General features: G+C 37.2%; 1 long non-coding RNA gene across 12 annotated transcripts in view; it reads left to right on the forward strand.

Annotated features, from left to right (window-relative positions):
* LOC126085713 (uncharacterized) overlaps positions 1-14,387 on the forward strand; it is a 325,767-nt gene that overhangs the window by 203,033 nt on the left and 108,347 nt on the right. For 11 of the 12 annotated variants that reach the window (XR_007519333.1, XR_007519332.1, XR_007519336.1 and 8 more), the window contains 2 exons: positions 2,107-2,151; positions 3,211-3,338. This is a non-coding gene — a long non-coding RNA (uncharacterized LOC126085713). The remainder of the gene's footprint in view (positions 1-2,106; positions 2,152-3,210; positions 3,339-14,387) is intronic. The other variant, XR_007519330.1, reaches the window with a different exon arrangement.

Raw genomic sequence — 14,387 nt, forward strand, 5'->3', positions numbered from 1 at the left:
AGTTGGGTGGTTTTAGGCAAGATAGTTCTCCAATCCAAGTTTCCTTATGTGTAAAATGGAAATAACAATATTAATTTGTAACAATGTCATGAATATTAAATATGAATCTGCAATTCAAGTGTTTAGGAAATGTTTCCAGTAAATGATAGCTCTTCTTTCTCCCACTTTATCCCCAATTCCCTTTCCTTCTTGTCCCACTTTCTCTCTTTATGCCTTTTCTTTTCTCTCTTCCTCCCACCTTCATCATTCTTAATGCTCAAGCCTAAAACAACCACAATCAAATGTCATAAGGCAAAGTTATGTTTAGGCCAAAAGAGCCTCAAGAGCCATAAAGCCCATATGTCCATGGGGACCTTCAACCATTGCTTGCCTTCCTCATTGATGATCCATTAATTTCTATAACCAATGGTTTCTTTCAACTTCCCACCATTATTTGTGAAGCCCAGGCTTAAAAGGAACTGGCAGAGAAGCCATGTATGGTACTTGTCTTCATTCTCTAGTGCTACCGTAACAGAAATACCACCAGTGAGTGCCTTTAAAGAACAAAAATGTATTTTCTCACAGCTGAGTACATTAGAAGCCTAAATTCAGACTGTGGCTCTAGGGGAGGTTCTTCCTTGTCTGTTTCCACTTGTAGTGTTGTTGTTAGGTGCCATCAAGTTGGCTCTGACTCATAGTGACCCTATGCACAACAGAAGGAAACACTGCCTGGTCCTGTGCCAACCTCACAATCATTGTTATGCTTGAGCCCGTTGTTGCAGCCACTGTATCAATCCATCTCATTGAGGGTTTTCCTCTTTTTTGCTGACCCTCTACTTGTAGCAGCTACCAGCAATCCCTGGAGTTCCTGGCTTGTGGGATGCATCTGTCTTCGTTATGTCTTCCTCTACCCTTGTGTGTATCTCTGTGTCTACTCTGCTCTTGTTATAACTGAGAAGTAATTCTGTTTAGGGTCCACCCAACACTGTTATGATGTCATTAACGTAACAAAAGAAAACCCTCTATTTCTAAAAACGGTTGTCTTTACAGGTACAGGGGTTAGGATTTGAACACGTATTTGGGGGGAACACAATCCATAACAGTACCTTTCATCCCAAGCTGAATCACTGTTCCAATATCTCTCAATCTTTGCTGTTTCCAACATGCATGTAGCTATTTTATGCCATTAATAGACTTGTCTTCTATCTCTTACTTATCTGACTCCTCTTTCTCCATCCAACAGAGAGACTTTCCTGTAAAGATTGAGTGCAACAGTGAGACCAACATGTTCATAACAGTGCCTGAACCTCAATTGCAAGCAAAACACTACTATCCTTACCTAGTCCACATGCTGCCAGAGAACAGATTGCCTGCCACCTTGCTTTAGAGCAGCACTTTTCAACTCCCTGTCCTGGCACTGGGTTGTTTGAATCAATTGCCATAAAAGTTGCTTGATTCTAATAAGGCTTAGTGTACTGAGTTTGTAAATGAGTTATTTTTTATAATATACATCAGAATATTTTAAAGTTTATTCTTGTGATAATGTCTCTTTCACTTGCTTGCATTCTGATGTGCTTTGCAGGAGAAGGAAAGAATGGAGCTGCAGAGGCTGGTTGAGAATTGTGTACCACCAGCAGCCTTTGACTCACCCAAGTGAGAGAGAGACTGACACTGGTGCACCACTAACAATTGTAGAGATTCTGAGTCACTGAAGCACTTGACAAAAGAAATTTTGTGGGTGATGTGAAAATCCACATATGCCTGTGAGAGTGTATTATGCACATAAATGTTGTTGCTTAACGTTTTTCACAATGCAGAGAAGGTTATGAGCCACTGTTTTGTAGTAAGAAACAGCACAAACAAATTCAGCTTCAGTGCAAGATGATTTATTTAGCCAACAGCCAGGAGAAATGCAGAGGCCATCGTGATTCACTCAACCTAGATTCCTTCACTGAAGTGAAACTTCAGAGAACCTTTAGGTAGAAATCACAAGTGTCAAAAAGCGTTTTACCATAGTGTTAATGTAAATTTCTTGGCAAAATGAAAAAAGAATTTATTCTTGAGCCACCATGACTGTTGACAAGGAAACCTCTGTTCATTACATACCGCTTTGCCATTTCATTGCAGAATAAGGGGAGGAAGATCGGCAAGCAGGGTGAGAAGTCTTCAGGGGTGAGCATCTAATGCTATTGGTGCTTGGAGTAGACTCTTTTTGGCCCTCCATTTATGTGCTAAATGAAGTAGATTAGTCATGTGGTTTTTAGCTAGACTAGATTGTCCATGGAAATCAGCTTCTTTGGTCTATAACTAACCTATTGCCTTCAAGTCAGTTCTGACTCATGGCAACCCCATGTATTACAGAGTAGAACTGCTCCATAGGGTTTTCTTGGCTGTAATCTTTGTAGAAGCAGATCACTAGGCCTTTCTTCAGCAATGTAGGTCGGTGGGTTTAAACTGCCAAATTTTGGTTAGTAGGTGAGTACAAACATTTTGTGCCACCCAGGGACCTCAGCCTATAACTGTTGTTGTTGTTGTAAGGTGCCATGGAGTTGGTTCCGATTCATAGTGGCCCTGTGTACAACAGAACAAAACACTGCCCAGTCCTGCACCATCCTCACAATTGTTATTATGCTTCAGCCCATTGCCGCAGCCACTGTGTCAATCCATCTTATTAAGGGTCTTCCTCTTTTTCACTGACCCTCTACTTTACCCAGCATGATGTCCTTCTCCAGGGACTGATCCCACATTATACCATGTCCTAAGTTTTTTTTAAGTATATGAGACATAGTCTTGCCATCCTTGCTTCTAAGGAGCATCCTGGTTATACTTCTCCCAAGACACAGCCTATAACTAGGACATAATACCATTTTATAAACACTGAAAAAGAAATCATCTCTCAGGTATTTTAGCAGGTAAAGATTTTCTTGGAGGCTAATTAATACCTTAAATTTATACAGATCTTACAGATTTTATACTTTAAATATACCATTTTATATAACCTGACCTGGCCAGTATGGGAAAACCAAAGAAAGATTCACATGCAGTGAGAGTAGTATTCCTACAGCAGGAAATCATTACGACCAGCTATGTGGGAGCAGAGTCATCCCAAACAAAGCTGAGCACAGTGGATTAAGTTTGCATCTGGCTGATAGAGATGATCCAAAATGATACTGGAAATGTGTGGAAGCATTTTGACAGTGCTGTGATTTTTTTCCTCTTTGTGAACATCAGCTGGCAGTGCTCCATAAGTGCATTCATTCTGACATCATCTAATGGACAAACAATTTGTGGACCAAGAAGATCTGAAAATCCCTGGGGTGAAGAGAAATACCACAGACATCTATGGTGTTGGATGTGTAGTAAGTACACTGATTTCTAAGCAGTTCCTAGGGCCTGAGAAATAGTTGGTCATGACCCAGGCCTACGCCCTTCAGCCTCAGCTTGCTTGGAGAGGAGTTGGATATAACTACAAATTCCACACTGGTTCCCAAATATCCCTATTAGAGTAAATAAGATTAATATGGCAGAAGACGCTATTGACCTAAACTTTCATGGAGTATGTTCAGTATGAAGAGCCTGACTGATGCCCCTTTCGTTGGTACTAATCAATACCCTGTTATAGTGTTGGCAGGCATGAAGTGTGAGCTTAACCTTGATCTGGAAAAGAGAAATAAATTCAGAAGTTTCTTATGCCTGCATACATAAACCTTCCTGACTATAATATTTGAAGTATTATGTAGAAAGATATACTTCAACTCAATATACACATGGAGATAGATAGATAAATATAAAATCACCCATCATGGACCCCCAACCTTCTACCTTTCCTGTATTGACACTCATAGCTCTCTGAGAGTTCTTGATGTTGCTCAAAGTCAGCTTATTTCCTTCCTTCATACCTTTATTCTGCATTTTCACTACTGCCCTGGCCCAGTACTACTACCTCTCCATCTGTACTTCTCCTTCAAAACAACCAAAAATATATGACTGAGTTTTTCTGACATCTCTGAGTGAACAATAATTCTGTCCTCCTCTAGGTTCCAGGACTTTGTTTGCATCTGATCACTTTACATTCCACTCATCTTGTGTCAACATCATGAGTGTACATGCTCAAAAATATGGGGTATGCACTTAAATGTATGTGAAATTTTTGATGTGATTTATTAGCTTTTATCGTAGGCAACTTTGCTTTTGAAACCAAAACTGATTTATATTTCTCATTTACTTGGCCTCTCTTTTTATGACTGAAATTAACTAACCAAAATATTATATGTATGTGTATACAGACGGGAACCCTAGTGGCACAGTGGTTAAACACTGGGCTGCTAACCCAAAGGTTGGCCATTCAAACCCAGTAGCCACTCCACTGGAGAAAGATATGGCAGTCAGCTTCCATGAAGATTTACAGCCTTGAGAATCCTATGGGGCAGTTCTACTGTGTCCTGTAGGGTGGACATGAGTCAGAATTGACAGTAACAGGTTTGGTTTTTGGTTTTGGTATAGAGTCAGATTATTTAAGGCCTATAAGAGAAACTGTTGTATCTGCAAATTGATTCCCAGTGCCATAATCCCTCCCGTTGGCAATAATGTCAATAATGTCTCCTTGGATCTCAAAGTCAGAAATACAATTCTAGAAGGCTATGAGGGTAATGCCTTTTTGGCCTATTGAAATTATTCTAATGAAATTATTTTACTTTTTGGATCTATATAATGTCAAGATAGATTTTTGGCCGAACATAAATGAATAGTGATTTTCTTGATTTATAGACACACCCTTAGTTCAAAATGGACCATTTCAAAATTCAACTTGTTTAATTTATCAAACATAAGCCGAACATGGGGTTCTTTTGGCAGCTATTACTTTGTATGTCTGTCTAGTAGTTTCTGGTGACCCTGTCCTTCATGAATAATGTGAATATTACTGACTCCTAATAAAAAGTCTTAAAGTACTGCCACATTCTTTCAAGTATTATTTCACTCTCTGTATGTTTATAAATGTGTGAACAAACCTACCCTGATATTATTTAAAAAGATGTCAATTTAAGGAAGGAAACAAAGAAATGAAAGTTTTAGCAAGGCACTCATTCTCACATTGAACTACAATGTCCCTTACAAATAACAGTCTGATTTAATGCCTACTTTAAGAAAAAAAAAAATATTGTACCTGGATAAGGCTGTTTTAAATGAGAGATGTAGAGAGTTTAGTGTTTCATGTAATATGACTTCAGTGCAATATTTATTTTTAAATGCCCATGAAAATAAGACAAAATACCGTTAAAACTTATTGCCAAAGTCATTCCATTTTATTATAAATCACCAGGCTTATTTTAACATATATTTACCCAAGAGAGTTTACATATTTCAGCGGCAGGCAATGTAGCATCTTATAAAGAACATAGACTTTGAGATTAGACAGACCTAGATTCAAATTATGGTTTTGCCACTTAATAGCTATGTGCCATCAGGCAACAAACTTCAACCAAACCTCAAATTCCTCCTCTGTGACAGGGGAATTATGATACTTTAAAAAAAAAAAAAAAAGGTTGCATTAACGTGTTTAATTTTATTCATAATAGCAAAGCTAAAAAACAATCTCAATGTGCAATTACAGTCATGTTAGTCAGCTATAGTCATAATAATGCACATTAAAAAAAAAATATCTCCAAACTCGTGGTTTGCAACAACAAGCATTTATTCTAATGCTCATAGGTCTGCAGGTCAACTGAGATTGGCAGGTCTAAGTGAGGCTTGACTGGGCAGTTCTGTGCTGGCTAAACTTGGGTCCAACAACCAGTTTGGGTTCAGGTTTGCTTCATGTGTGTTCACTGGGGGCCTCAGCTGACAGGACAGCAGCCACCTATGATGAATCATGAGAGCACTAAACCAAAGCTAATTTGGGCAAGCACGTTTAAGAACACTGCTTGCATAAGCCTTCATTGGCTAAACTAAGTTTCATGGCCAAACTCAAACATCAACAGAGTTAGAAAGCCATCTACAACAGGAGGAGAGGGAGGAAAATATATGCTGTACAACAAACTGTTGTAGTGGCTAAGTAATAAGTGGTTTAACTATTAAACGACATTCATATGATTCCAAAACCAAACCAAATCCATTGCCATAGAGCTGATTCTGACTCATAGCAACCCTATAGGACAGAGTAGAACTGTCCCATAGGGTTTCCAAGGAGTGGCTGGTGGATACGAACTGACAAACTTTCGATTAGCAGCCTGAGCTCTTAACCACTGTGCCACCAGGGCTCTATTCATATGATTCAGTCTATTTATCCATTAAAACTTTGTAATAGAAAAAGAGATGATTGACATAGTAATATGCCTATGGTTATTTTAAGGGGAAAATAAGATATAAAAGGATACATTATAGGAAAATTATAAAAGAGAATTACAGAAAGGTTTTGGATCAAAATATTAACAGCAATTATCTTTGAGGAGGAAATCCTGGTGGAGTAGTGGTTCAGTGCTACAGCTGCTAACCAAGAGGTCAGCAGTTTGCATCTGCCAGGCTCTCCTTGGAAACTCTATGGTGCAGTTCTATTCTGTCCTATAGGGTCGCTATGAGTCAGAATTGACTTGATGGCAGTGGGTTTGGTTTGGTTTGAATCTTTGAGGAATGAGATGTTGGATGATTTGGGGTTTTTTCCCCTATGTGTTTCTCAGTGTTTTCTAATTCATCTGGATTGATCGATTATATATTATTTTTGCAGTTTTTAAAATGCTAACTTAAAAATCTTATTTTTTCCAAATTTAGAAAAGGATAAACTCTTATTTGGGATGACAATATTGCCACCATTAATATGGCTCAAATGAGAAAAGAAATATGAAAATATGTTGTAAAGTATAAAGCACAAAACACATATAAGGAATTATATTTATAATTTGGATTATGTTTTCAATTCCAATATTCTCTATTTTAAGTATTTTTTCTGGGAACATGAAAAATGTCTTTATCTCATACTCTTTCTCAAAAGATAATTTTACTGGGTATAAAATTCTATGTTGACATTAATTTCCTGTCAGAGTTTTGAATATATTATTCTGGCTTTCATTGCTGTATTTCAGAAACTTGCTTCAGTTTAATTTTCATTTGTTTGGAGTTACTTATCTTGCCTCTCTTTTAAAATCTCCCTTTGTCTTTGGTGTTCTGCTGTTTCCTTACAATGTGTCTAGATGTTAATATATTTATTTAATTTACTCTTATTTGATATATGTTGGAATTCCTGGAACTATTGATTGGTACCTGTCAACAAGTCTAAAAAATTCTAAGCCATTAACTCTTTGAATATTCCCTTGTTCCCATTTTCCTTCTTCTCTGCTCCTGAAACTTCAGTTACTTCAACTTCCTTCTTTTATACTTCAACTATTTTTTGTTTTCTTTAACTATCTTCCGTATTTTCAATTTATTTGTCCCTGCACTATATTCTGGTTAATATCTTTATTTCTAGATCATTTGGGTGATTTTTTAAATATGCCTACTGATTTTTGAAAATTTCTTGTCCTTCTTCATAATCGTGATGCCCTCTTTTATTTCCATAAGCAAGTGGTTGATATTTGTTTCATAGTCTGTATGTGCCCTTCCAAAATCTGCAAAATTTTGAGTTAAATTCTTCAATTTGATTTTTCTGGTGACTTTCATGGTTGCTTATATGATCTCAATCTTCTCAGAATTTTTTTCTAGCTCACTTCCTGTGGGTGTCAACTTTTGAAGGTGTTTGTTTTGGGGTTGTTTCTTTGCACTTACTTCTCCCCTTGCACAGACTCCAGGCTCTGCCTCTGTTCTGCCTGTGCAGCCCTGGACCATTAGTCATGGTAGATGCCCTCAGGGCAAACACTGGCTTTTGAACCTGTCTCCTTCTCTAGGTTCACACCTTCTTGTTTCCCATCAAGGTTTCTTTACTTTCTTATTAGCTCAGACAAGTAAGACAAAAGTAATTTTTTTATTCAGTATTTTAGGCATTCTTTTTTGGAAGAGTTTCTGGACAACCGTCCTTCATAGTGCTGGAAATAAAGGTGCCTAATCATCTTAAGGAAACCCTGGTGGTATAGTGGTTAGGTATGACAACTGCTAACCAAAAGGTCAGCGATTGGAATCCACCAGGCGCTCCTTGGAAACTCTATGGGGCAGTTCTAGTCTGTCCTATAGGGTTGCTATGGGTTGGAATTGACTCGATGGCAATGGGTTTTGGTTTAAACATCTTAAAACTCATTGCCGTCACGTGAATTCTGACTCATTGCGACCCTATGGGACAGAGTAGAACTGCCGCATACAGTTTCCAAGGAGCACCTGGTGGATTCGAACTGCCAGCCTCTTGGTTAGCAACCGGGGGCTTAACCACTGTGAGTTGGAATCAACTTGATGGCAATGGGTTTGGTTTGGTTTTTAAAAAATCATCTTCAATAATCTGCTTACCTCCAGAAAAGTAAAAGCATTTTGTGGATATGTGCTATGTTATAAATGTAAGAATCCCCAACACCTGACCCAGTACATGGCACATACAAGCCGGTGAAAGAACAAGGAAAACATGAATGGAGCCAATCATATAATCTTATAATATAGAGTCGTTGAAAAGTACAAACCACTCAAGAAATATAGGGCATTACTGTTACTCCAAGGGCTTTAGAAACCATATTATGTTTTTTATTTTACTATAAATGTCTCTAGAAGTGATATCAAAAAAAATTTTTTTTTTTTTATGATATCATAGTCTAGGGAAAATGTTTATTGTATAAGAAAATAAAACAGTGCTAAAAATCTGTAATTTAGGCATATGTAGGGATTTTTTTGTAAGTTTATTGAAACTGGCAGAGAGACTACAGTTTGATATTAGACCATTATGCTTTAATTGCCTGGCTTTTGATTTCAGTTAATGGTTTGCATGCAAGAAAAAGACAATCTCATGTGTGGCTTTCTCTCTAGCTTTGCTTTATTTGGTAAAATTCTTTGCCCTCTACACAAACGAGCCTCCATGATAGAGGAAAAGACAATTCAAAGCTACAGACTCCAATATCTTAAGAAAATATTTAGAGCTTGAATCCTAGAGGAAGATTTGAAGCATAGTAATTTATTTTCAACTATAATCATGGCTGAGCATGAAAAACTTGCTTCCATGGGTCTTAATTCTTATGTGTTTAGTTTGTTTGGTGCTTTTGTTTTTATTTGAGAATGTTCACAGTGTTTGTAAAGCCAAGCATTTAAACATGGTGAGAGCCATGATGTTTTCATATGATTTTACTGGGATAAGGACAGGTTGTTGTTGTTGTTGATTTTTTTTTTTTTAACTGAATTGATGAAAATTCCTAGGAAAGGGACAGATATGCATGTGTGTGTGTGGTGTATCTACTTGTGTGTTTACACTTGTTTGTGGCTCACATATTTTGTGGTTGAATAATCCAAATTTTGTTCCCTGCCCTTTGATGAAGACTTACATTCCAACTTCCTTGCAATGTGCAGTTCTTATGTGTGGTTCATCTTTTCTTGCATCTGAAAATAATTTGGGAGAAACAGAAACATAAAATTTGATTTGGCCTAAAAAATCATTTTTCTATTTTTTTTTTTTTTTAATGTGACCAATCCACCCGTTTCTATATAAGGATAAAGAGTCAAAGACAGGCTAATCCAGGAAAAATGTGAACCCGAAGACTTCCTCTAATTCGATATTTGGACAATCCAATCCCAAAATATCCAAAACTTATTCCTTGGCTCTAAGAATTGCAGTATCATAGGAATAGCTCTTTTGCCATTGTTGGCAGTTCTTTTGCTTGTTCACACTTTGCCATTGTGGTTTTCTTCTCAAGATTTTTCTTGAAAAGGATTGAATTTAACTAGAATGAACATTGCATTCCCAAAGTCACAATAGATGCAAGTCAAAATGATTTTATTTTCAGGCATCAGTTCACAATATGTAATCTCTAGAGGACTTCATTCCGAAATTAGACCAAAAATAGAAACCATTTTCTAAACTATGGAATATCAAATTCAGTCAAACACCACCTAAGCATATTAACAAAAATTTTCAAACTATGGTGTGTTTATTACAAAGTTAAGTGAAAAATAGGATCTAAAATTATATGATGCTACATTAATACAACTATAACATTTATGCTATATTAATTTGTTAATACAACTATAACATTTTTAATATCTAGAACAGAAAAACAAATCAGGTGAAAAGACATCCCCAAATTGTTATTTGTCATTATCGTTTTGTTTGGAGACTATGGAATTTTTTAAAAAACTTTAATCAGTTTTCTATATCTTAATGACCATGGATATTTCTATGATTTTATTTGTGTATGTACTGATTTATATATTTGTTTTGAAGAGGCAGTGTTTTAGGAAGGAATGTGTTTCGAAGGATCTAGGTTCTAATTCTGTTCATTATCATCTAAGAATAAGGACATCATACTGGAATCTTTATGGTCCAAAAAATACTATTATCTTGAGACTGTACTTCATTTGATGCCTTACCTGGTATTTCATGGAAAATGTATTTTTTACTCCCTTACATCATACAGGGAACCAGGTACCTATTTAGGAACCTGTTTGCATTGACTTGGGAGAAAGATCTGGCAGTCTGCTCCCATAAAGATTACAGCCTTGGATACCCTATGGGGCAGTTCTACTCCATTCTGTAGAGTTGCTATGAGTCGACAGCAGTGGCTTTTTGCATTGGTGGATACGACATGTTACATATTTCATTTGAAAATCACATTTCAAATGACAAAATGTCACTTGATGGCCCATAAATGGTTGGATATGGCAGGAGGTGTGGTGGTTGTGCTGCTTTCCGTGTAGAATAAGTGTCAATAACTGGAACTGACAGGAGAGTTCCCTTTTATGAGCTTCTGTGTGTTAGGTTCTCCCACACATTTCTCTAACTGTTCCCACACATGTGTCTAACTGTTGGATGTTGCTTTAAATCCCAAGACTGTGGTGGGTGCTAATTCACTATAGTAAACACCTCATGTGTTACCAAATAGCTGTCTTTTCTCTCAATCTATACTTTTTACATCACCACACTAAATTAGTTTTAAAGTAAAAGAAAATGGGGAAATTTCCAGGATTTCCTCTCTAATATATACCCTGGTTCTGATTTTCAACTGCTGTAATCCAGCTTTTGGAAACCCTGGTGGCGTGGTGGTTAAGAGCTATGGCTGCTAACCAAAAGGTCAAATCCACCAGGCACTCCTTGGAAACTCTATGGGTCAGTTCTACTCTGTCCTCTGGGGTCGCTGTGAGTCGGAGTCGACTCAATGGCAATGAGTTTGATTTTTTTTTTTTTTAATCCAGCTTTCAATATGAACTGCAGAAAGTGCCTTTAATATTTGAAGCTACTTTTATTTATTTATTTATTTTTCCAGTATCATTCCTTTGTCTCCTTCGACAGAAATATTTTCCCTTGATCAAAGGCTGATGCCTTCTGGTACCTTGAAGCAATAACTTCTGTGGATATGATTTCTTAGAAGCTTTTTGAAAAGTGTTATAAAGTAGTCTACAGTAGACCACAAACATTCCCCTCTAACATACTGCAAATTCTACTTAAGCCTCATGAACACCCTACCTGTTTAAATTATCCAGTGGAGAGTTCTGACAGTGGTTTTTCTGTGGAATTCCAGGCTGTGCCATTTAAGATGGACCAACTGCCTTAACTGTTTTAAAAGGACATTTTTTTCATCACTCTGGTTGAATTTTTCCCAAGGAGAAAGTCATTTCTTAAGCAGTAAACATCTGTGTGGATATTGGAATCCATAAGGAATGGTAATTATAGCCTACATATGGAAACCTGGGCATATCCGGTTGGATACTGATTTCTAAAAGGCCAGGTGACATCACTCAATCTGGAGGCTATTCAGAATGATTTTGGGCTTTTTTTTCCCAGTCGAATGAGGCTAATGATCATAACTTCAGGTTATGTTCAAATATTATGAACAAATATTACTTACTTGTATATTGTCAAAGTTATTAAAATTCTGTACGATACATAACTGATCGACTCAGCTTGTGAAATGACCCCACCCTCTGCATCCATTAGGAAGCATAGATCTCCAAAGCAAAACTGGGGTGCTAATACCAGATGAATGAGACTGAAGGATAAGCAGGCAAAAACAAATTGGCCAGTTCTTTTTTATCTAATTTATTTTGCTTTTCTCTTAAGTAAGAACCAACAAGGTATGTGTATGGAAAATAATAGCTTTTCTTTTACTTTCTTCCTTCCTGTCCCCCTCCTCCCTTTCTCTCTTGTCCTCCTTTCCACACTTTCTCTCTCCCTCCCTCCCTTCCTCTTACCCTTCCTCCCTCCCTCCCTCTTTCTCTCTCTGTTTTTTCTTCCCTCTTCCCTCACTCCTTCCTTTCCTTTCTTGGAAGACCTTGCCATTCCAAAGCACAAAACTGAATGTACAGCCCCAGTTGAGGTTAACAATTTAGACTCAAAACCAAATCAAACAACACTCCACTTATCAGGGCTTAATCAGTTTTGTATCTTGCTGTAAAGCCACCTAAATATCTATGCAGAATCAAGCTATTAATTTTGTACAATATAGTAGTAATTGCTCCTTTCAAAACTTAAAAACAAATAGAAATTTGTCAGTATCAAACATTTCTCTCAGATATATTTCTTGAAACTTTGTAGTTTGCAATAATCAAACACTAGAGTTAGTTTTTAACAGCAACAAAAATCATTGAAATGGTCTATGACTTTTAGTTTGTTTCTTGTTGTGTTCACAGTTGCTCTTTTACACTGAATAAAGACATATTTTCTGCTACTGAAATTCTGCTATTAAAATTGATCTAAGTTTTTATTGACATTAAATGTAAATATTTTAAGGTAATGTCCTAAAAAAAGCACTAGAAAAATTATGTTTTTCAGGTGAACAAGCTAGAACTTACATAATATGGCACAAAACCTTTCCCAAAGGTTATTGTGGTTGTGTTAAGAGTCACACCCTCCCCATAGAGTTCATTGTAAATTTCACAAATGAATTATTTTCTGTTTTTCTTTTTATATCCTCCTGAAGAATGATTGGCTAGAAAGGCTAGCTGATAATGTGTACCTTTTATATATTGACTGAATTAGCCATATTATTACAGGTTAGAAAATGCTACTACACATGCATTTGGGATGGAGAAGCTTGCCTATGACTACCCATCACTGATCCAGTCATATCCTTCCAAAGGCAGGAGGTTAAACTTGATCACAATTAAGATTATTTCATTTATGTCCAAGCATGCATATAAAGAGATCTTGTATAGTCACATAATAAAATCAAATATGGAGCTAGCTTCAAACTATCTCTTCAAAGTGCTGATAGAGGAAGATGGGAGTTCAATCAAAATTGTCTAGTAAAAGAAGACTTCTGCTAGGTACAAAATGGGGCATTATATACGAAACAAATTTGAGGAGGAGAGAAGAAGACAGACTGACTAGGGACCTCAGGACCCAAGAAACAACACAGTGGCAAGTTCATTGGGTTTTCTTTTTGCCTCCTATATCCCAGACTTATTATTATTATTATTTTTTATCCCAGACTTGGAGTATGAAACTGGCAATCTGGAAACACCAGTGGACATAGTTTAAAAAAAACAAACAAAAGCCTCTCTTTGGACCACCTCCAAGCTACCTCTAGCCAAAGGACCAGGAAAGGGACAATCTAGCAGAACAGAAAACTTTTAAACAATAACCACTACCCTAGCCAAACACCATAGAAAAAAAGTCAATCCCCTTTGTCCACCCACATCAACAAAGGCTGAGAGGGGAGCTTAGACTTTTACCCTCTCCAGGGTGTAAGGGCTGCTCCAACCTTGCACCCCTCTGCCACTGCGGTGCTGCAGAGGAGACCTACTGGGCAGTCAGAACTTGCACCACCACCCAGCAGTCATGAGGCCACCCTCCCCACTGCAGTATCAGTGGAGGCCACATGGGGAACAGTTATAAGGCACTCCTACCCCTCCCAACCAGGATGGTGTCAGTGGAGGCCTAGTGGGGAGTCTGAAGTTCACTTCCACCCACATGTAGCAGTAACAAGGAGCCTCTTCTCTTGGGAGTCAACAGAAACATACAGTGGTACCTGAACTTCTATTCATGTCTGGTAGTAATGAGGTAACACCTCCACTTCCCTTGCCAAAATAGTGTCAGAGAAAACTGGAACTGAAGGTTTAAATAAGATCCAGAGTCACATAATACACCAAATATTCAGATTTCAACTGAAAATTCACTCATCATACCAAGGACAAGGAAAATATCAACTTGAAAAAAGATAATCAATAGATGTCAGCACCAAGATAATGGTGATTTCAGAATTAACCAATAAAGAATTTAAAGGAATCATCAAGAAAACACTTTAATGAGGAAAATTATGGATACATTTGAAGGAATTAGGAAGCCTCAGAAAAGAAAT

The sequence above is a fragment of the Elephas maximus genome, chromosome 1, assembly GCF_024166365.1.
Source record: "Elephas maximus indicus isolate mEleMax1 chromosome 1, mEleMax1 primary haplotype, whole genome shotgun sequence".
NCBI lineage: Eukaryota > Metazoa > Chordata > Mammalia > Proboscidea > Elephantidae > Elephas > Elephas maximus.